Below are 26648 nucleotides of genomic sequence, written 5' to 3'. Positions count from 1 at the left end.
CAAACCAAGTGTTTAGCCGAAAGAGCGTCAGTGAGATTGGTTAAGTAAGATGAAGAGTAGAGCTGTCAAAATGGGCTAGCCTAAATGGGCCGGCCCGCCAAGCCCGATTTTTTCCCGGGCTCGGGCCTTGAAAATCCTAGCCCGAATTATTTCCGGGCTTTTTAGCCCGGCCCGACAAAGCCCGATTAAAATATGGGCTAGCCCGAATGGGCCGCGGGCGGCCCGCAAGCCCGAAAAAATTAAAATTAAAAATAAAATAAAATATAAATATAAATATAAATAATTTGTTTCAGATGATTTGAAATTAGTTTGTAATATAAATTATAAAATACCGTCAGCTACTTAAGTAGCAGGAGTAAAAATAGGGCACCCAAGAAACTCGTAGGTAGCGGATGAGTAAAAATAGGACGCGCGAGAAAATCGTACGTAGGGGATGAATAAAAATAGGGCGCGCGAGAAACTCGTACGTAGCGGATGAGTAAAAATAGGGCGCGCGAGAAAGTCGTAGGTAGCGGATGAGTAAAAATATGACGCGCGAGAAACTCGTAAGTAGCGGATGCGTAAAAATAGGGCACGAGAAACTCGTAGGTAGTGGATGAGTAAAAATAGGGCGCGCGAGAAACTCGTACATAGTGGATGAATAAAAATAGGGCGCGCGAGAAACTCGTAGTAGCGGATGAGTAAAAATAGGGCGCGCGAGAAAGTCCTAGGTAGCGGATGAGTAAAAATATGACGCGCGAGAAACTTGTAAGTAGCGGATGCGTAAAAATAGGGCGCGAGAAACTCGTAGGTAGTGCATGAGTAAAAATAGGGCACGCGAGAAACTCGTAGATAGGGGATGAGTAAAAATATGGCGCGCGCGAATTATATAATATTTATAGCGGATGAGTAAAAAATAGGACGCGCGAGAATTATTAATGTTATTTATATAGTTGAGTTTGAGCACTAAAAGTAAAAAATAAAATAAAAAAAGATAAACCGGGCTGCCCGAAAGCCCGACTACCCGAACCGGGCCGGGCTCGGGCACTAATTTTGGTAGCCAGTTTTTTATCCGGGCTTTTTAGCCCGGCCCGACGAAGCCCGAAGCCCGAACGGGGCGGCCCGAAATTGGTCGGGCCGCTCGTTTTGACAGCTCTAATGAAGAGCATTCGAGACGATTGAGGATCGTGTGTTGCACTAGAAGTATGAAGGCGTCATTTTTGTTGACCAAAGTTGAAGCACCTGTTTGATCGGAATGAGTCGAATATGAGGAAGAGGAAGTGATTAGAATTCTTGAGAGGTGATGATTTTGAAGTAAGTTGTCATCCAAGTGGATCGGATGTTGTAGCGGATTCTTGAGTAAGAAGTTTTACGTGAGTCGTGCATATGGTAGTAGGTTGAATTGGTTGAACAATTCGGAGTTCTAAGCCTAGTGTGTTAGGTGATTTCTAGAAGAGGTTTGAAAAGCTTAGAGAAATAGATGTGAAGATTAGTGAACCGTTAGTGTTAATTAATCAAGGAAAAAGAAGTGAATTCTTAAATGAGATTAGAATGGAATTAAGAGGCATTGTGATAGGATGAGTATGATTTTTGAATCATTAATGGAAGTAAGGATTGTATGAATAATCGAGTTTATTCGAAGATGGAAGTAGGATAACGATTCGAAGGATTTTTGAGAGGCTTGTCGAAGAAAGAGTAATTGGATTTGGATAATGACCGGACAATTGGTGTCACATGTTGAACGAGAACGTAGAGTATTGGAGGTTGAGATGAAGCTAAGTGAGTAGTAACGTCTTAGAATGATTTGAAATAAGAAAGTTAGCCGTTGGAGAACGTGCAGAGAATGAGTAATAGGAGATCATGTTGGAAGTGACTTGTGTTAGGTGAGAGTTTGCGAAAAGGATTACCGCACATGTGAGTAGATGTTGTGTTTGAGCACATATAGTAAGGAGTTGAAGGTGATGCCTAAGGTAAGTGTCGGAGACCATTTCGTAGTGCCCAAAAGATAAGAGTGAGTAAGTATTTGCTAAGGAATTTGGATTTATGGAATAGGAAAGTCGGTGGAGACTAGTGTTGTTAGATGCATCGTGGATGTTGGTGTAGTATGGTCATAATTGGTGATAATGAAGTAAAGGATTTTAAATTGTTTTATCATGAATGATGGAACAATAGTGATTTGGGGTATAACTTAAAATATATTTTAGGACGAGAATTTTGGAAATTTTCTAGAGATGTCATATTGGAGAGGCCTTGTACCTTATATTAGGATTTGATGGATGGAATTAGATTGTATGGCGAATATTTGGAGCTTGTGGATTAAATTCAAGAGTTTGATTTTGGTATCGAATGTACTAAGGAGGAGTTTATAGATAGCTATCCATAGAGAGATGATGATTGGTAGAGGTCGGAGGTGAATAAGAAATCGATGGGTGAATAAACAGAGAAGAATATGTTTGTTGCAATGCAAGATGATGGGGAACATGGATAGATGGATTGTGGGCGAATTGAAAATGTCATTTTGGAATCAACGAGATAGAAGTTATGATTGTTTGGAGAACCAATTTTAGGCGGTAGCCTAATTTTGAAGTAGAGAATTGCTAAGGGATTAAGGAGAAGTGGTATTGGAAAATGTTTGTGTTAAGGAATGCAAATGTTGGTTAAGAGATTACTTGGGAACAGAATAGTCGTATTGAGATTCGACTCAATGATTGGAGATATGTGAGAAAAGGAATTTGACGGTTATAAACGATAATTTCTAGGATGTGTCGAGGAAGATTTGAGAATGTTGGTCATCAAGTGATTGTTGGAATTGAATTATCGAGTGATAAGTTGGAATAAGATTCGAATATGAATAAGTGATGTAACACGGTTAAGTGATTCATGAGGGAATTAGAGACTTATAGGATTTGGGGAGTTGTGGAGTATTTCACGTATTTTCGGAGTGTGTTCGATTGGTTGTACCTGTTTTGGGGTAACGTTGTGAACCGTAGAATGGGAATCTATGAATGTTTCGTGCGAAGTGGATGTTTTAGTGGTTTGATAAGAATGATTTATGCTGATATCATGATTGTTGACTATCTATCGACAAATTGAGGAACTGGCCGTCCTTGATCTTTTTTTGATAAATAGACAAAAATTGTGTTGGATGGGATAAACTAATTTTGTCAAACTTAGTAATGTGTAACGTTTTGAGCGTTTTGTTGGAGGGTCGGATACAGGACTTATCCGGAGTTGTTTTAGTCGCGTAATTTTCGAGGGCGAAAATCTTTTAAGTGGGGGAGAGTTGTAACCACCCAAATTTATTATTCACTATGTAAGTGTTTATTTATTTGGTAACATGGCTTTTAAGTAAGATAGTAACTTTAAGTTATTTATCGAGAGTTTTAGTTAACGCGCGAGTTAGTGAGAGTTAACGTGAGTTGGGTCAAGTTAGTGGGCTTGAGGCCCAATGGGCCTTGTCTCATGAGAGGGGGCGCTATTTGTGGCCCTTAGAGAGAGAAAGTGTCACATTTTGTGACTTTGAAGAGGAAGAAGAGATAAGGAGGAGAAGAGGAGAGCTAGGGCAAGAGCTTCAAGGAGAGATCCAAGAGCAAAGTTCGTGAGTTCGTCGATCTAAGGTAAGAGAGTAGATTTCATATTCGTGGGTGATACGAGAAAGGGGAGAATGTCGATTTCTCCTTACCCAAACTTTCACCACCCCATTTTCGTTTTAGTTTAGATGAGTTTTTCTTAATGGAAATCGAATCTAAGGTTCATAACATGTTTAACATGCTCTTATCATGATGTATGAACGAATTTAATGGATAAAAACGGAATTTATAGATGATTAAACTCAAGAACATTGTGTTTTTGTGAGTTTTGAGTAAAAGTATTTAAATCTTTACTTTTTCGATGTATATGTTGTAGATCGGTGAAATAAACCGTCCTTTTGTGTTTAGATATGTTTGTTGCACTTGAATATAAACTTATTTGGGGTTTATAACATGAAAAATGGGATTTTTGGGTGAATTTGGGTGAAAAATGCAAGGTTTGAGCATTCCTGGCAGGAGGCCTTCGCCACAGCTCGCCACGAGCATGAGTTCCACTGATGTGGTTCGCCAATGCTCGCCAGGCCTTCGCTCAGCGAACAAGACAGGTTCGCTACGGAGCGCCAGGCCTTCGCTCAGTGAACAACACTAGACAACAACTTTTTATTAATCGTTTTAAGTGCATTAGGGCACTTGTAAAATGCGAGTAGGGTGTTATAACATACAATTAGGTGTTTATAACCATGATTAATTGTATTGTGATGAATTGTTAATTATATTTGTGGAATATGATTGTTTTTCATTGTGTTGATGATATTTGTTTAAATGTCAAAAGAAGTATATTAAGGTGTTAATCAACTTAATAAAGAAGCATATTAGAGGTGAGATACTCTAATAAAGACGATGATACCACATGCATTAGATATGTCTAGGATGACAAGGCATGAAGTTGAAGCATTAGAATATATTAGGATATATGTGCAATTATGTGATAATTGGTATGTGACGCATAATTTTGGCTAAGTGTGCTAATTGTTATTTGATTGATTGATGTTTGATTATAGTGGTATTGAAACTTATAATTGAATGGTGAATAATGATGTATATTTATGGTTTATGAATATGCATGAATCGTGATGTAGTGTTTAAGTATTGTTTACTTACACTGTATATTTGATTATGTTATCTAACTCTCCGTTTTGTGTATTTGACTGGTTTGGGACCAGATTTCACAGGTTATATGTTTATCGATGTTGAGTCGTCGGTGAAGCTTCGCTCTGATTGTGACACGGGAAAAAGGTTTTATATTGTATATAAAGTCTATTGTCTAGGGTGTTTTGTATAATCAATAAATACATTATTTAATTCAAAGATTTGTATAAACAAGCATTTTACTAATTAACTACATTAGTATTATTTTGGTTGAAGAATGTAATACTCGAACCGATATTCTATAAATTAAATTGTGATTTTCCGTTGCGTATTTTCAGAAAAGATTTTTACTAAAGGTAGAATTATATAAATGATGGGTTTGGGTGTTACAGTACATTTGACAAAAGGTCATCAGATGGTTGAAGGAAATATTATTCTTGAAATTCAAAATGTGTCGAAAAGTCAATACATAACCGTTTCTTCTTTTAAAACGTCAACATTTTTACTTTAAAAATAGAATCAAATATAATTAATCTTGACGTTTCTCCTCTAGTTGGTCAAAGCATTAAAAATATGTCTAGATTTACAACGTTCACATGCTCAACAAACTAAACTCATAGTTGTATAAATTGAGGGAGGGATAAAACATAAGTCATAGTGACATAAACCTAGAGGCAAACTATCCTGTTTCATTTCGTTCCAATCATGACTTCCAGAAAAAGATCATTGTCCCCTCCTTCTCCTAAATCTAGCATGATGAATATTGGCCACAACTCACATACACACTCATACCATAATCCATTACCCAATTCCTCATCTACTACTCCACATAAGTTTGGCAGTCACGCTCCTGGAATAAGGAAAGCAATGTTGAGACTTGAAGCTGAGTTTGGCCATCCACATATCTCATTATTGCCATCAGGTAAAAATAATATTAATGTAATCAACATTAGCAACAACAACAACAATAACAACATAATGATGAGTTCTACTCTTGTTGGATCACATGTCCCAGAAATTGTGATACCCAAAAGAAAGGATTCTTCTGGAACATCTTGTTATCTATCCAAAGTCACCAAGGATGAAGTACTAGCTGAGCTTATGGAAGTCTCTAAGGCTCTGGAGGAAACTATCAGGACCAGCACAGAAAGGAAAATTCACGTGGACAATCTGATCAAGTCCATGACCAAAGAGAAAGAAAGTGAAGCAATAGAGGAATGAAGAAGCTGATCCAGAAACTTGAAGATGGACATAGCTTGATTAACATCGGAAAGCTCTGTACTCTTTTTTTTTTTTACCTTTTGTTTAATTTTTGACTTGTAATGCCTAATGTCCTACAAGATGTCTCACACATCTTCCGGAACATCCAACACTTATAAGTGTTCATTTTGATGTATGTGCCATCCTGATGTATGCTTATCGTATGTATGGTTTTCCTTTTATTAATAGAATTGCATTTTTACCTTTGTCAAATTATGGTAAAAAGGGGAGAATTAGTAGTAATAGGATGTGAATGAATTATTAGAGAATTATACATGTTTAGAATTATACATGTTTAGTAGTAATAGGATGTCAAATTATACATGTTTGAAAAAGATTTTACTAAAGGTAGAAATATATAAATAATGGGTTTGGGTCTTACAATTGGTATCAGGACCCTGTTGCTTTCGGACTGTGTGGGTTATGTGTCGATCAGAGCAGGTCTGTCCAGTCAGACCAAGTGAGTATTGTGTGTCAGTCGCGTTTGTCTAACAATTTTATTGTGTTTGTTTTGTGAAATCACTTATGTTGTTCATTTAGGAACTATGAGTGGTGTGAATTGGATTAATCGATCCATTCTTTTGGTTGAGTAATGGTGTGAGTGATATACTTCTATGTTTATAATAGTTGTATATGTTTAGAGTTTAACCTTTGTGTAGTTTAAACTTGGTTGTTGATGTTATTGCTAATTGTTGACGATCCGACATGATATAAAACTACATGTGATGATCTGACATGATATAAAACTGCATGTGGTGATGATGATTTGAAATAATTTTTAAACTAATATTATTTCTTGAAAATTTTGGTGAAAATATAGAGTTATTTTCTTTGACTAAGTGAAAATTAAATTCTCAAAATGGTGAGAAGATTAGGTATCTGTTTGTTATATGTTTTGTTTATAACATGTGCTAGATGATTACTAGGAATTTGAATTGATATGTGTTCTATGAGTAAAATATATGAAGATCTCATAATCCTATGTTGTGATTGTTGACGTATGATTCTAATTGTACTTTCAAGTTTATAATGATATTATATGCTTGAAGTTTTGGATTTTGTGGATCGGTGAGTCGAGAAAACGAGATTTTAGTGGGCGTAAGTTCAAAACCGTAGCAGAGCACCCAAATTTTTGGATGTGCTCGCTAGGCGAAGAATGAACCTCGCTGAATCTCGCTAAGTCCTGCTAAATCCTGTGAAAGTTTATGACTTGTCTCGCCAGGAGCTCGCTAACTTTTGCTAAGCGAGGGATCCAGACAAGAATTTTATTTTGTTGATGTCTTGTCCTAAGTTGATTGAATGTGAGATTCTTGCCTTCTTGTGTTTGTTAGGACTAGAATAAATGTGAATATGAATTATTGCTATGCAATGTTCATTTTTCTTGTGTTGTTTTGATTTCCTAACTTTGAGAGGTGAAGGAAGTATAGGTTACTTGGATTCTTGCATGATTTTGTGCAAGTGTTTAAGTATCGTGGGTTGGGTTTTGTCCCTTGTATGCGACACGCGTGTAAACGATGTCGATACTAGTTTCTTCTTGGGGAGAATATGCTTAGGAACGATAGAATCGTTAGGTGTGAGCACCAAGAATTCTAGTGGAAGAGTGTAGGTGGGTTTGAGATAAGTGGGGGAGAAGATTGCATCCCTCCGAGATGTTTCGTGTAACACCCAAGCCCTTAACGCGTATTTATTAAATATAAATAAATAAAACACTTAAGAAAATCTAGGCGTCACATGCTAATAATACAAACCACGGCATAATTAAAAATCATGCTAGCACAGCGGAATTAAAAGCGAATAATTATCATAATGTATATCATACAATGATCATAATTGTTCACACAATATCCCTAGGCTCTAGGCCATATCAACAAAGGATATTATGTTTACAATTCAAAAGATAGGAATAGCAAAGTTAAATATGCCATCACGGGCTTAATACAATTCAAACGAATAACCTGACCCGGTAAGACCTAATCAGAGCAATTCTATACAACCCATCAAAAAGATATATAACATATATCTAAGGAGTAGTCTACGCTAACTCCTCACCAAAAAGCGCACTACACGAGCACGAGCAGCCTCTAACTCTGATCGGGATCCTCAACCTGAGAACCTGAACCCCCAACGGTCCAGCACATAACACAAAACATGAGAGTTAGATCACATAATCAAAATACAAGTGTAAGTAAATCGATACTTAAACACTACTTCAATACCATAAGCATGCCTCACAATTATACATATACATATACATATATATATACACATCTATAATCCAATTAGCAGTTCTCAAAATACATAATCGAATACCAACTATCAAGTATCAGTTATCAATATCACAAGTAGTCAAACATGTGTCACATATCACTTATCAAGTAATGCACACATATAACCTAATGCAACTCTAATGCTTCAACTTCATGAATGTCAATCCTAGACATTACTAATGCATGTGGTACCATCTTCTTTATTAGAGTATCTCACCTCTAATATCCTTCTTTATCGGATAAATATAATCCGATATACTTCTTTATTGGAATATCCAATATCCTATTTAATTCATGAATGCATGTATATGTGTTCATGAATTCACTCACAAATAATTAGCATAAGCTCTTCATTTATTATGTGGAACACTATCCAACATACTTCATTATTAAGATTTAACAAAACCTTAATATTCTTCATTTATTACTTCATACATGATTACAATCTTCAACGAATAGCAATGAGCATTATAAGCATCAACAGGCATCAATAATCATGCAAGAGTATCATTAAACCAAGTTACAATTGCCTACAAGTGCTGTAAAACATCAACAAAAAGTTGCAGAAACAGAGGCCTTCGCTAAGCGAAGGCTTAGCGAGACATGGCGAACCTCACCAGCAAGTCACCTGCTCATAGCGAGCTTTGGCGAGCTTCGGCGAGCTTCGGCGAACTATTCGCTGAGCGAAGGCTCAGCGAGACATGGCGAACCTCACCAGGAAGTCCCCTGCTCATGGCGAGCTGCAGCGAGCTGTGGCGAGCTGTTCGCCACACGTTCGCTGAGCGAACACCTCCTGTCAGGACAGTTCAAAACTTGCGATTTCTACACCAAATCACCCGAAAATCCCATTTTTCATGTTATAAATCCCAAATGAGTTCATATACAAGTGTAACAAACATGTTTAAGCATAAAAGGACGGTTAGTTTTCCCGATCTACATCGTTATCATTGAAAAAGTAAGGATTAACACCATTTCATCAAAACTCTCAAGAACACTAAGTTCTTGAGTTTAATCCATTAGAAAACTCGTTTTTAGCAAATATTTCCGTTCATTAATCATGTTACAAGCATGTTAAACACAACAAGAACCTTAGGAACGAATTTCATCAAGAAAATCCATTCCTATCTAAAACGAAAATGGGGTGGAGGAAGTTCGGGTGAGGAGAAATCGACATTCTCCCCTTCCTCGAGTCACCCACGATTAAGGAATCTACTCTCATACCTGGATTCGAAGAAAACTCGACGAAGATCTTGAATCTCTAGCTTTTCTTCTTGCCCTAGCTCCACAACTCTCCTCTCTTCTCTCAACTCAAGAACACAGAACAAAAGAAATGAAATGTTCTCTCCTTTCCCTTCATGCCATATGGCGCCACACACTCCTCACAAGGCCCATTGGGCCTCAAGCCCAATTGGCTTGGCCCAATAACACGGTAACTCTCACTACTCGCCTAATAACTAAAGCATTCGATAAATAACTAAAGTTATTAACTTATTTAAAATGCCACGTCAATAAAACATTTTAACACATAAAAACGAATAAATGAAAATTGGGTCGTTACAACTCTACCCTCCTTAAAGAATTTTCGCCCTCGAAAATTACCTGAGAATAACTCCGGATACGAGCTCCTCATCTTGCTCTCCAATTCCCAAGTTGCATTCTCACCAGCGGGTCCTCCCCATACCACCTTCACCGAGGCGATATCTTTGTTTCTCAACTTCTTCACCTCTCTACCTTCAATCCTCAAAGGCACAGTCTCGACCGTTAAGTCATCCTTCACTTGAACATCATCTGACTCAATCACATGTGATGGGTCTCTAACATACTTCCTCAATTGTGACACGTGAAACACATCATGCAAATTCGCCAATGATGGCGGCAAAGCAATCCTATACGCCACTTTCCCCACTCTTTTCAAAATCTGATAAGGACCAATAAACTTCGACGTTAACTTCCTCGATTTCAAAGCACGTCCAATTCCGGTAGTCGATGTAACTCTTAAGAAAACATGATCACCTTCTTGAAATTCAATGTCTTTCCTCCTCTTGTCATTATAACTCTTTTGACGACTCTGAGACGCTTTCATCTTCTTCCTAATCATTCTAATCTTTTCCGTAGTCTCTTGCACAATCTCCGGACCAAGAATCACACTCTCTCCGGATTCAAACCAACAAAGCGGTGTTCTACACCTCCTTCCATACAAAGCCTCAAAAGGTGCCATTCCAATACTCGAATGAAAACTATTGTTGTACGTGAACTCGATCAATGGCAAACATGAATCCCAACTCACTCCTTGTTCCAAAACACAAGCTCTCAACAAATCTTCTAAAGATTGTATTGTCCTTTCCGATTGGCCATCCGTTTGAGGATGATAAGCCGAACTCAACCTCAACTTAGTCCCTAAAGCCTCTTGTAAACTTTCCCAAAATCTCGAAGTGAACCTCGGATCTCGATCCGAAACAATACTCGACGGAATACCATGCAACTTCACAATTTGCTCCACATAGATCTCGGCCAACTTAGGCACCAAGGTACCTCTCTTAATAGCAATAAAATGAGCACACTTCGTCAAACGGTCTACTACCACCCAAATCACTTCATAACCTTTAGTAGTCTTGGGTAAACCTCCCACAAAATCCATCGCAATACTATCCCACTTCCATTCCGGGATAAACAAAGGTTGCAACAAACCAGACGGTTTCTGATGCTCAATCTTCGACTTCTGACAAACTAGACAAGCATAAACAAACTCAGAAATTTGCCTCTTCATTCCTGGCCACCAAAACAACTTCTTCAAATCTTGATACATCTTGGTTACCCCAGGATGAATACTCATTCCACTCCTATGACCTTCTTCCAAAATCATCTTCTTTATTTCGGGCACATCGGGCACGCACACTCTTCCATGAAATCTCACAACTCCGTTCTCGTCAACTTTGAAATTAGCTTCTTTTCCTTCCTCAACCACTATTGCCAACTTCTCCATTAACTTCTTATCCGTCTTTTGACATTCTTTGATATTCTCTAGAAAAGGATTCGTCAGCTTCAACATTCCCAATTTAACACTCTTAGGAGTCACTTCCCACACTAGACTCAAATCTCGGAATTCTTCAATCAACTCTAACTCTTTCACCATTAGTGATGACATGTGCAACGATTTCCTACTCAACGCATCGGCCACCACATTAGCTTTTCCGGGATGATAACTCAAATCAAAGTCATAATCCTTCAAAAATTCGAGCCATCTTCTTTGTCTCATATTCAACTCCTTCTGATCGAATAGATACTTCAAACTCTTGTGATCACTAAAGACTTCAAACTTCGATCCATACAAGTAATGCCTCCATACTTTCAATGAAAACACAACTGCGGCTAACTCAAGATCGTGTGTCGGATAATTCCTTTCATGAACCTTCAGTTGTCTCGACGCATACGCTACCACTTGACCTTTTTGCATAAGCACACCTCCTAGTCCCATCTTCGAAGCATCACAATACACGACGAAAGATTCCTTAGCATCCGGCAAAATCAACACAGGCGCGGTAGTCAACCTCTTCTTAAGCTCTTGAAAACTTTCCTCGCACTTCCCATCCCAAACAAACGCTTGATCCTTCCGAGTCAACTGCGTCAAAGGCAAAGCCAACTTCGAAAATCCCTCAATGAACCTCCTATAATAACCAGCCAATCCAAGAAAACTTCTTATCTCAGAAACAGACTCCGGCGTTCCCCATTGCAATACGGCATCAACTTTCGCTGGGTCAACCGCTATTCCTCCACTTGAAATCACATGACCAAGAAAACTTACTTCTTTCAACCAAAATTCACACTTCGACAATTTGGCATACAACTTCTTCTCCTTCAAAACTTGTAAAACAATCCGCAAATGCTCCTTATGTTCCTCTTCGGACTTTGAGTAAACTAAAATATCATCGATGAATACCACAACAAACTTGTCCAAGAATGAATGAAAAATCCTATTCATGTACTCCATAAAAACACCAGGTGCATTGGTCACACCGAAAGGCATCACCGAATATTCGTAATGACCATACCTCGTCCTAAAAGCAGTCTTTGGTATATCTTCCGTTTTCACTCTAATCTGATGGTATCCGGATCTCAAATCAATCTTACTAAACACGCAAGCTCCAACCAATTGATCCATTAAGTCATCTATCCTCGGAAGTGGATACTTATTCTTGATCGTCACTTTGTTCAACTGTCGGTAGTCGATACACAATCTCATACTCCCTTCTTTCTTCTTAACCAACAACACAGGTGCACCCCACGGCGATACACTAGGTCGAATAAACTTCTTCTCAAGTAGTTCCTCTAGTTGTTTCTTCAACTCATTCAACTCTGACGCTGACATTCGATACGGTGCCATAGATATCGGACTAGTACCAGGTACCAAATCGATCGTAAACTCTACTTCTCTTTTCGGCGGTACATCTGACACGTCTTCCGGAAATACATCGGGAAATTCACAGACAATCGGCAACTCTTCCACCTTAACTTCACCTTCCATCTTCAGGGACGCAAACAACGCATACACTTCTACAGGTTCCTTCAATGATTCTACTACTTCCTTCTTACTCATCAAATGCAAACTCTCCTCCGGTTTAGGAAATACAACGGTCTTCTCGCAACAATTGATATGGACTCGATTAAATATCAACCAGTTCATACCAAAGATAACATCTATTCCACTAAGTTGGATACACACTAGGTCCATTCCAAAGTGTCTACCAAACACGGTTACGGGACAGTCACGACATACGAGACGGGTAGTTACAGAACCATTAGCAGGAGTTTCTATTTCCATACGACCAGACATTTCAGACACAGGTATACTAAGACGCTTCATGCAATCAACGGATATAAAAGAATGTGTTGCTCCCGTATCAATAATCGCAATTAAAGGAGTGTTATAGATGAAACACGTACCTCTAATGAGATTATCCCCCTGATCCGCATCATCTCCACTCAAAGCAAACACCTTCCCCATAGTCTTCTTCGGCTTCTTGCACATAGGACTCTTGTGACCCTCTTCACCACAATTGAAGCAAGTCACCTTCACTTGACACACATCTGACTTGTGTCCTAGCCTCCCACAATTGAAACACTTGTCCACCTTCTTTGGGCACTCATAAGACTTATGACCCAACTCACCACACTTGTAGCATTGTCCACCACCTCTCTTCTTTCCACCACTAGACTCAACAACCTTCTTCCCCTTGTCACCATAAGGCTTCCCACGGTCTTGACCTTTTCCTTTCTTGTCACTCATGGCCTTTGTAACACCCAAACCCGTTATTTAATTAACTCTGCCTTTATAAAATCTTTTTCGAAAATACGCAGCGGAGAAATTGAAAATCTGATTTATAAAGCGCTGGTTTGAATATCACAAACTTCATTCAAAGATAATACTAATACATTTATCTAGTAAAATATTCGAATGAACTAAAAACAAAACCTCGCATCGAACGATGCGTTATTAGTTATACAAAACGGATACTTTTCAAATGAAAGCTTAAGACCAACAGAGTATACTAAGAGGACTACATGCATAAACATATAAAAACCCCTTTTTCCCGTGTCTCAATCAGAGCAGAGCTTCACCATTGCACTCGGACGAGGCTAACACATAACCTGTCAACCTGGACCCCCAAAGGTCCAGCAATTAACACAAAGCAGAGAGTTAGAAAACATAAACATAAATATAAGTGTGAGTAGTATACTACACACTTCACACGCTATCATACATTTCTAACTCACGCACATACATCGTCAAATACGACTACCAATTAATCATTCATTTACAAACACACCAATCATATAGTTTCACGTCTTCTCGGACACTACCAAAGTGTTCATTTTATAGTCATGACGGACTCTACACTTGTTCATTTTATAGTCATGACGGACTCTACACTTGTTCATTTTATAGTCATGACGGACTCTGCTCATATACCAAGACATGGCAACAATCACAGTATTAAACAATTAGTAAATACCAAAGCTTAACACACGGAAAACACATTACAATCCAATCAGATAATGTCACTTAACAATTATCAGATACATGTGCATTTACCCTAATGCATCTAATGCCAATTATCCAATGTCATGTCATCCCTAGACACGACTAATGCATGTGGTACCAATTTACATTGTTCAGATTTCAGTCATGACGGACTGTTCAGTTTTCAGTCATGTACGGACTGTTCAGTTTTCAGTCATGTACGGACTGTTCAGATTATAGTCATGTACGGACTGTTCAGATTATAGTCATGCACGGACTCTACATCAGTTTTACATCATGCAGGATGCTGCTATTCACCCCATTTAAGATGAACCCAGTTTTACATCTTGTTGGATGCGTCGGAACTTACCGAACCACCTTATCTCCCTTGGATAAGCTCAATAACAGTTTTATATCATGTAGGATATGGTTATCATCAACCATCTCTCCCATAAAGAGGAGTCACACAGTTTTATATCATGTTTGGATATGGGCTCCAGATCTCGGATAACATAATCCCATCTTCGGCCACTTTTCATAAACATAGTCCATTTTCATCAATTATTGGAATTCACATGATTCCCATAACACAATTATTCATGAATGCATGATTACTTTTAAACACATCAAATACATGACGCTATCTAGCTCGAAGCTATTCATTCACTGATGCGGAAACACAATTCCAACATCTAACACATTAGGATAACACAATATCCTATCACTCAAATCATAATTATTCACATGATAATTATCTGCATAACCATTTTTATACACATAAGGTTTCATTTACACTTATGTCATAAAACACACATCATTTCCTTAACATTGCAAATTAATGCTAAGATATCTCATTGCTCAATTTAAGCTACAACTTATTGCATACACGTTTATCAATCATATAACGATTAACAATAAGCATTAACAACATCAACATGTATCAACAAACATGTAAGGATACCCTTAAACCATGTTACAAGTGCCTAGTTACACTTATAAACATCAGCAAAAATTGCTGTCACAGAGGCCTTCGCTAAGCGAAGCCTTAGCGAGACTTGGCGAACCTCACCAGAGAATCACCTGCTCATAGCGAGCTTCGGCGAGCTTCAGCGAACCTGTTCGCTACAGCGAACTCCTGGTCGCTTAGCGAACTACACCAGAAAGAAAATATCTGTTCTTGAGTTTCTAAGGCGGTTTAACCTTAAATCAACTCAAAAATTCATCTAGACATGTTATAAATTCTTATAAACAGCTAATTCAAGCATATATGGTATCAAGGAACATTAATCATCCCTTCCAAACATCCAAATACATCAAACAATCAAAATCATGCCAATTTCTTGCAAAATAAGCAAAGTTGCATAAACATGCAAATCATTGATCAAACATCTACATATTCCCATTTTCAACTCCCCAAAGTTGTTTACCTCATCTACCATGAGTTCACTACACATGTTAGGATCAAAAGAATCCATTTTCCATTAAGAAAATCACCCACAAAACCCACAAGAAAATAGAGTGGAAAGAGTTTGGGAATGGAGGAATCGACATCCTCCCCTCTTTCGAATCACTCACGATTATGTAATCTAACTCTCGTACCTTAGTTCGACGATTCCTCGAGCTTGCTCTTCTCTTTCTCTCCCACGAGCTCTCCCTCTCCCTCATGAGCTCCTCCTCTTGGTCTAGCTCTCAATCTTCCTTTCTCATGAAACATAAGTTATGAGACTATTCATGGTTGACTTGGCTACTTATAGCTCTCTCTATTCTCATGGATCAAAGCCCAATTGGCTTAGGCCCAATGCCTATTCCACGCCCAAAGGCCCAAACAACATAACTTCTCGCTCATTAACTTACGTTCTCGCTAAATGATTATTCGCCGCTTAATAATTTAATTATAAATCACGCCCTCGCGTAATAAAATAATTAAATAACGAATACTAAATTTTTGGTCGTTACAACTCTACCCCCCTTAAAAGATTTTCGCCCTCGAAAATTACCCGACTCAAACACAACTCCGGATAAACTCCCTCATCCGACTTTCTAATTTCCAACTTGCATTCTAACCAACGGGTTTTCTAGTCATAATACCTTAACCGATACGGTCTCTTACACAACTCCGATTCAAAATCACACTTCTTCCGGATTCGTACCAACAAAACATACAAACTCCAAACCAAACCAAGTTTGACAAAATCAGTCAATCCCAATCGACACAATCTCGTCTACTCATCAACAATAGATCAAGGACAGCTAATCCCTTGATTTGTCGATAGATAGTCAACAATCGTGATGATGGCATAAACCATTCTCATCAAACTACTTAAAACTTTCTCTTAACATCTTACGGTACTCGCAGCACCACTCCAAAACAAAATCACTTAACCCAAAATACTCCGAAAGACCCTTCCATTGCATACTTCACAACCTTTCAAATTCCATAAGTTCTTAACTGCGTCGAATCTCACTCCAACCATTCATTCGGTAGCACAACCTCTACACTCATCTGCTGTCTAACTTCTCAAAGTTCTTAACACATTCCAAAAATATACTATCCAACCGTCAAATTCTTTTTCCTTGCAATTCCCCAAATCATTGCGTCGAACATTCAACATAACTGTTTTATTTTCCAAATAATCTCTTATCCAATTTCTGACTTCCTTAACATGACCTTCCCGATATCATTTCCCGTCGAAATATTCTTATCCAAAATATTACCTTAAGTCACTCGTCGACTCACTATCATCCCACCGTTCACGACGAAAATATCCATAATCATTTATTTCCTTCCCACATGGTATTACTATACCACTCCAACATATACGATGTTCCCAACATCACTTAGTCTCCACCGACTTTTTCCATTCCATAAATAATTTTCCAATTGCTACAAAACATCTCTGATACTTACTTCAAGCATCACTTCCAAATTCTCAACACACATTTTCCAAACACAACAATCACTTATGTGTGAGATAGTCCTTTCCGCAAATTCTTACTTGACATAAGTCACTTTCTTACGTCTCTCTAATGCTCGCGCTCGACACGTTTCCAAAGGCTAACTTTCTTATCCCCAAACATCTAAAGGTAACACTTCGCACTTAGCTTCTCATCAACCTCTAAGGTTTCATCCAACTCCGACACTAATCGTCCGATCATCATCCAAATGAAATTATTTCTTTCTCGACAAGCTCTTACAAAATCCATCAAATTGTCACCCCACTTCCATCTTGAAATAACTCTACTACTCATACCATTCTCTACTATGGTATCTCTTAATTCCATTCTCATCTACTATGAGATCTCACTTCTTTTCCTTGGTTATACAACACTAATGCTTCTCCAAGTTTAACATCTATATTCTAAGCTTCTCAAATCTTTCCAAGAAATGACTACTCGATTCTAACACACTCAACCGCTATAAATCCTTCCTAGGCTCTTCTCGATCACCTAGTAATTCCATATTCAATCTCGGTGACTATCCAAAAGTTGATTTCCAAACAACCATGATCTCCGTCTTGTTGATTCCAACACAACTCTCATCAGATTCCTCTGAAAACTTTTCATCAACAAAGCTTCCATCTTTATCACTCTTCCTCCTCTTTGAGGATGAACCATCAAGTGAAAGACAACTAAACAATGGAACATTCTTGCTACGAGTTCCGCTAGAAACACCACCAGTCCCACTTATTGTAATCGGGTTTTCAGTTCCCTAACCACACCTTCCATCCTTGACATCAATCTCCCACTTAACTTAACCCTCAAGGTATCCACCATTCGCATACTCGTCGTATGATCCTCACTAGGTTTTCTTACCCTCGACGCACAAGTCTTCTCCGTTTCCCAGCAACGGTGTTCACTTAACATTCAATCTGCTCCATCGTTCCCCAATGGCCACATTCTCCCTACGGCTAAACAACTTCATTCCGACTCACTCCGAAATGATCATCTGATACTTCCTCCAAAATATTCTCCAAATAAGGACTCCACTTCGAACAACGCTACTCAATCTTAAACAATCCACTTCAAGAACATCTCTATTCGTCCTTACTTCTCGCGTTCGAAACATCTTGGAGAGACAAAATCTTCTCCCCCACTTATCTCAAACCCACCTTTACACTTCCACTAGAACATTCGGTGTAAGCACCTAACCGTCCTATCGATTCCAAATTTATTCCTCCCAAGAGAAATCTAATACCGACAGCATTCACATGCATGTCGTATGCAAAGGGTAAACATAAGGTAAGATATCTAAGCATCTACTCAAAACCCCGGTGCAGTCCTCTTGACATACACACCATTACAAAATACATAAACACACTATTCCCATCTATGCTAATGTAACAACCTTCGTAACCACTAGCATACATAATTACTACCACATGTCTATACATATATTTATAACTAAACTATATGTAAGACAATGAAACATCCATGTACACAAGACATCGAGTCAAGTACATGCATTACATTTCGTTTGTTCGCATACTTACAACATCTACTCAAACATGTATAAAACATAGCATGTTCTCAAACAAGTTCTCATCATGAGAATACATTCACATAGTTCAATTAAAGAACCACACTAAGTACTAGTAATCAATCTACCACATGTTATAAACAAACATATAACAACACACATTAGGATCTACTTACGTCCTACTCCTTTCTCACTCTAGTGAGAAAATTCATTTTCACTTACTCAAAAGAAAATAATCTTATGTTTTCAACAAAATCTTCATCACATGCAGTTTTACATCATGCCGGATCATCAACAATTAGCAATAAGCATCTACGAACCAAAAGTTCAAACCACACAAATTTCTAAAACTTTAAGCATAGAAATACACAACCACTACTTGACTTGATAACTTATAACAATGATAAGTATCAATCGCATCAAGTACACACAACAAGAAAAGACAGACACAACTGGCACACACGCTCACTCGATCTGACTGCACAGAACGGCTCTGATTGACACATAACCTCACAGTCCGAAGACAACTGCTCTGATACCACTTTGTAACACCCAAACCCGTTATTTAATTAACTCTGCCTTTATAAAATCTTTTTCGAAAATACGCAGCGGAGAAATTGAAAATCTGATTTATAAAGCGCTGGTTTGAATATCACAAACTTCATTCAAAGATAATACTAATACATTTATCTAGTAAAATATTCGAATGAACTAAAAACAAAACCTCGCATCGAACGATGCGTTATTAGTTATACAAAACGGATACTTTTCAAATGAAAGCTTAAGACCAACAGAGTATACTAAGAGGACTACATGCATAAACATATAAAAACCCCTTTTTCCCGTGTCTCAATCAGAGCAGAGCTTCACCATTGCACTCGGACGAGGCTAACACATAACCTGTCAACCTGGACCCCCAAAGGTCCAGCAATTAACACAAAGCAGAGAGTTAGAAAACATAAACATAAATATAAGTGTGAGTAGTATACTACACACTTCACACGCTATCATACATTTCTAACTCACGCACATACATCGTCAAATACGACTACCAATTAATCATTCATTTACAAACACACCAATCATATAGTTTCACGTCTTCTCGGACACTACCAAAGTGTTCATTTTATAGTCATGACGGACTCTACACTTGTTCATTTTATAGTCATGACGGACTCTACACTTGTTCATTTTATAGTCATGACGGACTCTGCTCATATACCAAGACATGGCAACAATCACAGTATTAAACAATTAGTAAATACCAAAGCTTAACACACGGAAAACACATTACAATCCAATCAGATAATGTCACTTAACAATTATCAGATACATGTGCATTTACCCTAATGCATCTAATGCCAATTATCCAATGTCATGTCATCCCTAGACACGACTAATGCATGTGGTACCAATTTACATTGTTCAGATTTCAGTCATGACGGACTGTTCAGTTTTCAGTCATGTACGGACTGTTCAGTTTTCAGTCATGTACGGACTGTTCAGATTATAGTCATGTACGGACTGTTCAGATTATAGTCATGCACGGACTCTACATCAGTTTTACATCATGCAGGATGCTGCTATTCACCCCATTTAAGATGAACCCAGTTTTACATCTTGTTGGATGCGTCGGAACTTACCGAACCACCTTATCTCCCTTGGATAAGCTCAATAACAGTTTTATATCATGTAGGATATGGTTATCATCAACCATCTCTCCCATAAAGAGGAGTCACACAGTTTTATATCATGTTTGGATATGGGCTCCAGATCTCGGATAACATAATCCCATCTTCGGCCACTTTTCATAAACATAGTCCATTTTCATCAATTATTGGAATTCACATGATTCCCATAACACAATTATTCATGAATGCATGATTACTTTTAAACACATCAAATACATGACGCTATCTAGCTCGAAGCTATTCATTCACTGATGCGGAAACACAATTCCAACATCTAACACATTAGGATAACACAATATCCTATCACTCAAATCATAATTATTCACATGATAATTATCTGCATAACCATTTTTATACACATAAGGTTTCATTTACACTTATGTCATAAAACACACATCATTTCCTTAACATTGCAAATTAATGCTAAGATATCTCATTGCTCAATTTAAGCTACAACTTATTGCATACACGTTTATCAATCATATAACGATTAACAATAAGCATTAACAACATCAACATGTATCAACAAACATGTAAGGATACCCTTAAACCATGTTACAAGTGCCTAGTTACACTTATAAACATCAGCAAAAATTGCTGTCACAGAGGCCTTCGCTAAGCGAAGCCTTAGCGAGACTTGGCGAACCTCACCAGAGAATCACCTGCTCATAGCGAGCTTCGGCGAGCTTCAGCGAACCTGTTCGCTACAGCGAACTCCTGGTCGCTTAGCGAACTACACCAGAAAGAAAATATCTGTTCTTGAGTTTCTAAGGCGGTTTAACCTTAAATCAACTCAAAAATTCATCTAGACATGTTATAAATTCTTATAAACAGCTAATTCAAGCATATATGGTATCAAGGAACATTAATCATCCCTTCCAAACATCCAAATACATCAAACAATCAAAATCATGCCAATTTCTTGCAAAATAAGCAAAGTTGCATAAACATGCAAATCATTGATCAAACATCTACATATTCCCATTTTCAACTCCCCAAAGTTGTTTACCTCATCTACCATGAGTTCACTACACATGTTAGGATCAAAAGAATCCATTTTCCATTAAGAAAATCACCCACAAAACCCACAAGAAAATAGAGTGGAAAGAGTTTGGGAATGGAGGAATCGACATCCTCCCCTCTTTCGAATCACTCACGATTATGTAATCTAACTCTCGTACCTTAGTTCGACGATTCCTCGAGCTTGCTCTTCTCTTTCTCTCCCACGAGCTCTCCCTCTCCCTCATGAGCTCCTCCTCTTGGTCTAGCTCTCAATCTTCCTTTCTCATGAAACATAAGTTATGAGACTATTCATGGTTGACTTGGCTACTTATAGCTCTCTCTATTCTCATGGATCAAAGCCCAATTGGCTTAGGCCCAATGCCTATTCCACGCCCAAAGGCCCAAACAACATAACTTCTCGCTCATTAACTTACGTTCTCGCTAAATGATTATTCGCCGCTTAATAATTTAATTATAAATCACGCCCTCGCGTAATAAAATAATTAAATAACGAATACTAAATTTTTGGTCGTTACAGCCTTGTAGTAATTAGTCTTGGCCTTTCCATCATCATCACAGATACGGCACTTATCCACCAAAGTTGCAAAGTCTCGGATTTGAGAAAATCCGATAAGATGCTTGATGTCCGGGCGCAACCCACTTTCAAACTTGACACACTTATCATTCTCAGCTTCCACGGTGTTGTAGTGTGGACTAAACGCACATAGCTCCTCAAACTTCACGGAATACTCCGCCACAGACATGTTCCCTTGCTTGAGCTCCATGAACTCCACCACTTTCTTGTTCCTAATATCAGCCGGAAAGTACTTCCTCAAGAACTCTCCCTTGAACATCTCCCAAGTGATTACCACACCACCAACTCCCATCCTCAGCTTAGCATTCTTCCACCACTTGTTAGCTTCCTCACGAAGTACATAAGTACCCAAGGTCAACTTACTCTCCTCGGTACACCTCATAGCCTCAAAGACAATCTCTACTTCTTCTATCCACTTGACAGCAGCCTCCGGAGCATAGCCTCCAATGAAAAGCTTCGGATTATGCTTCATGAACCTCTCTAACCTCATCTCATCTTCCCTCCCGGGTTGATGATCTCTAGCCACGATGTTGGTCAAAGTAGCTATCGCATCTGCCATCTGATTGTTAGCCCTAGCCGCCATGATCCTGAACAACCAACCAATCCAAGAACAAACTTAGAAAGGTAATATCAACAGTGTTATCTCTACACAAGTTGAATATATGGGCAACTATTCCTAATTGATTCCACATGAACCGACCTTGCTCTGATACCACTATTGTAACACCCAAGCCCTTAACGCGTATTTATTAAATATAAATAAATAAAACACTTAAGAAAATCTAGGCGTCACATGCTAATAATACAAACCACGGCATAATTAAAAATCATGCTAGCACAGCGGAATTAAAAGCGAATAATTATCATAATGTATATCATACAATGATCATAATTGTTCACACAATATCCCTAGGCTCTAGGCCATATCAACAAAGGATATTATGTTTACAATTCAAAAGATAGGAATAGCAAAGTTAAATATGCCATCACGGGCTTAATACAATTCAAACGAATAACCCGACCCGGTAAGACCTAATCAGAGCAATTCTATACAACCCATCAAAAAGATATATAACATATATCTAAGGAGTAGTCTACGCTAACTCCTCACCAAAAAGCGCACTACACGAGCACGAGCAGCCTCTAACTCTGATCGGGATCCTCAACCTGAGAACCTGAACCCCCAACGGTCCAGCACATAACACAAAACATGAGAGTTAGATCACATAATCAAAATACAAGTGTAAGTAAATCGATACTTAAACACTACTTCAATACCATAAGCATGCCTCACAATTATACATATACATATACATATATATATACACATCTATAATCCAATTAGCAGTTCTCAAAATACATAATCGAATACCAACTATCAAGTATCAGTTATCAATATCACAAGTAGTCAAACATGTGTCACATATCACTTATCAAGTAATGCACACATATAACCTAATGCAACTCTAATGCTTCAACTTCATGAATGTCAATCCTAGACATTACTAATGCATGTGGTACCATCTTCTTTATTAGAGTATCTCACCTCTAATATCCTTCTTTATCGGATAAATATAATCCGATATACTTCTTTATTGGAATATCCAATATCCTATTTAATTCATGAATGCATGTATATGTGTTCATGAATTCACTCACAAATAATTAGCATAAGCTCTTCATTTATTATGTGGAACACTATCCAACATACTTCATTATTAAGATTTAACAAAACCTTAATATTCTTCATTTATTACTTCATACATGATTACAATCTTCAACGAATAGCAATGAGCATTATAAGCATCAACAGGCATCAATAATCATGCAAGAGTATCATTAAACCAAGTTACAATTGCCTACAAGTGCTGTAAAACATCAACAAAAAGTTGCAGAAACAGAGGCCTTCGCTAAGCGAAGGCTTAGCGAGACATGGCGAACCTCACCAGCAAGTCACCTGCTCATAGCGAGCTTTGGCGAGCTTCGGCGAGCTTCGGCGAACTATTCGCTGAGCGAAGGCTCAGCGAGACATGGCGAACCTCACCAGGAAGTCCCCTGCTCATGGCGAGCTGCAGCGAGCTGTGGCGAGCTGTTCGCCACACGTTCGCTGAGCGAACACCTCCTGTCAGGACAGTTCAAAACTTGCGATTTCTACACCAAATCACCCGAAAATCCCATTTTTCATGTTATAAATCCCAAATGAGTTCATATACAAGTGTAACAAACATGTTTAAGCATAAAAGGACGGTTAGTTTTCCCGATCTACATCGTTATCATTGAAAAAGTAAGGATTAACACCATTTCATCAAAACTCTCAAGAACACTAAGTTCTTGAGTTTAATCCATTAGAAAACTCGTTTTTAGCAAATATTTCCGTTCATTAATCATGTTACAAGCATGTTAAACACAACAAGAACCTTAGGAACGAATTTCATCAAGAAAATCCATTCCTATCTAAAACGAAAATGGGGTGGAGGAAGTTCGGGTGAGGAGAAATCGACATTCTCCCCTTCCTCGAGTCACCCACGATTAAGGAATCTACTCTCATACCTGGATTCGAAGAAAACTCGACGAAGATCTTGAATCTCTAGCTTTTCTTCTTGCCCTAGCTCCACAACTCTCCTCTCTTCTCTCAACTCAAGAACACAGAACAAAAGAAATGAAATGTTCTCTCCTTTCCCTTCATGCCATATGGCGCCACACACTCCTCACAAGGCCCATTGGGCCTCAAGCCCAATTGGCTTGGCCCAATAACACGGTAACTCTCACTACTCGCCTAATAACTAAAGCATTCGATAAATAACTAAAGTTATTAACTTATTTAAAATGCCACGTCAATAAAACATTTTAACACATAAAAACGAATAAATGAAAATTGGGTCGTTACATTTCGAACGTGAGAAGATGAGATGAGTAGAGATGTTCTTGAAACGGAATATTTAAGAATTGGTGACGTTGTTCGAAGTGGAATGAATGGGAGCAACAAGTTGTGAGAAGCTACTAGAAGGGAAGTTGTCAAACCAAGTGTTTAGCCGAAAGAGCGTCAGTGAGATTGGTTAAGTAAGATGAAGAGTAGAGCTGTCAAAATGGGCTAGCCTGAATGGGCCGGCCCGCCAAGCCCGATTTTTTCCCGGGCTCGGGCCTTGAAAATCCTAGCCCGAATTATTTCCGGGCTTTTTAGCCCGGCCCGACAAAGCCCGATTAAAATATGGGCTAGCCCGAATGGGCCGCGGGCGGCCCGCAAGCCCGAAAAAATTAAAATTAAAAATAAAATAAAATATAAATATAAATATAAATAATTTGTTTCAGATGATTTGAAATTAGTTTGTAATATAAATTATAAAATACCGTCCGCTACTTAAGTAGCAGGAGTAAAAATAGGGCACCCAAGAAACTCGTAGGTAGCGGATGAGTAAAAATAGGACGCGCGAGAAAATCGTACGTAGGGGATGAATAAAAATAGGGCGCGCGAGAAACTCGTACGTAGCGGATGAGTAAAAATAGGGCGCGCGAGAAAGTCGTAGGTAGCGGATGAGTAAAAATATGACGCGCGAGAAACTCGTAAGTAGCGGATGCGTAAAAATAGGGCGCGAGAAACTCATAGGTAGTGGATGAGTAAAAATAGGGCGCGCGAGAAACTCGTACATAGTGGATGAATAAAAATAGGGCGCGCGAGAAACTCGTAGTAGCGGATGAGTAAAAATAGGGCGCGCGAGAAAGTCCTAGGTAGCAGATGAGTAAAAATATGACGCGCGAGAAACTTGTAAGTAGCGGATGCGTAAAAATAGGGCGCGAGAAACTCGTAGGTAGTGGATGAGTAAAAATAGGGCACGCGAGAAACTCGTAGATAGGGGATGAGTAAAAATATGGCGCGCGCGAATTATATAATATTTATAGCGGATGAGTAAAAAATAGGACGTGCGAGAATTATTAATGTTATTTATATAGTTGAGTTTGAGCACTAAAAGTAAAAAATAAAATAAAAAAAGATAAACCGGGCCGCCCGAAAGCCCGACTACCCGAACCGGGCCGGGCTCGGGCACTAATTTTGGTAGCCAGTTTTTTATCCGGGCTTTTTAGCCCGACTCGACGAAACCCGAAGCCCGAACGGGCCGGCCCGAAATTGGTCGGGCCGCTCGTTTTGACAGCTCTAATGAAGAGCATTCGAGACGATTGAGGATCGTGTGTTGCACTAGAAGTATGAAGGCGTCATTTTTGTTGACCAAAGTTGAAGCACCTGTTTGATCGGAATGAGTCGAATATGAGGAAGAGGAAGTGATTAGAATTCTTGAGAGGTGATGATTTTGAAGTAAGTTGTCATCCAAGTGGATCGGATGTTGTAGCGGATTCTTGAGTAAGAAGTTTTACGTGAGTCGTGCATATGGTAGTAGGTTGAATTGGTTGAACAATTCGGAGTTCTAAGCCTAGTGTGTTAGGTGATTTCTAGAAGAGGTTTGAAAAGCTTAGAGAAATAGATGTGAAGATTAGTGAACCGTTAGTGTTAATTAATCAAGGAAAAAGAAGTGAATTCTTAAATGAGATTAGAATGGAATTAAGAGGCATTGTGATAGGATGAGTATGATTTTTGAATCATTAATGGAAGTAAGGATTGTATGAATAATCGAGTTTATTCGAAGATGGAAGTAGGATAACGATTCGAAGGATTTTTGAGAGGCTTG

The sequence above is a fragment of the Trifolium pratense genome, linkage group LG5 (assembly GCF_020283565.1).
Source record: "Trifolium pratense cultivar HEN17-A07 linkage group LG5, ARS_RC_1.1, whole genome shotgun sequence".
Taxonomy (NCBI): Eukaryota; Viridiplantae; Streptophyta; class Magnoliopsida; order Fabales; family Fabaceae; genus Trifolium; species Trifolium pratense.
This window is presented reverse-complemented; position numbering follows the sequence as displayed.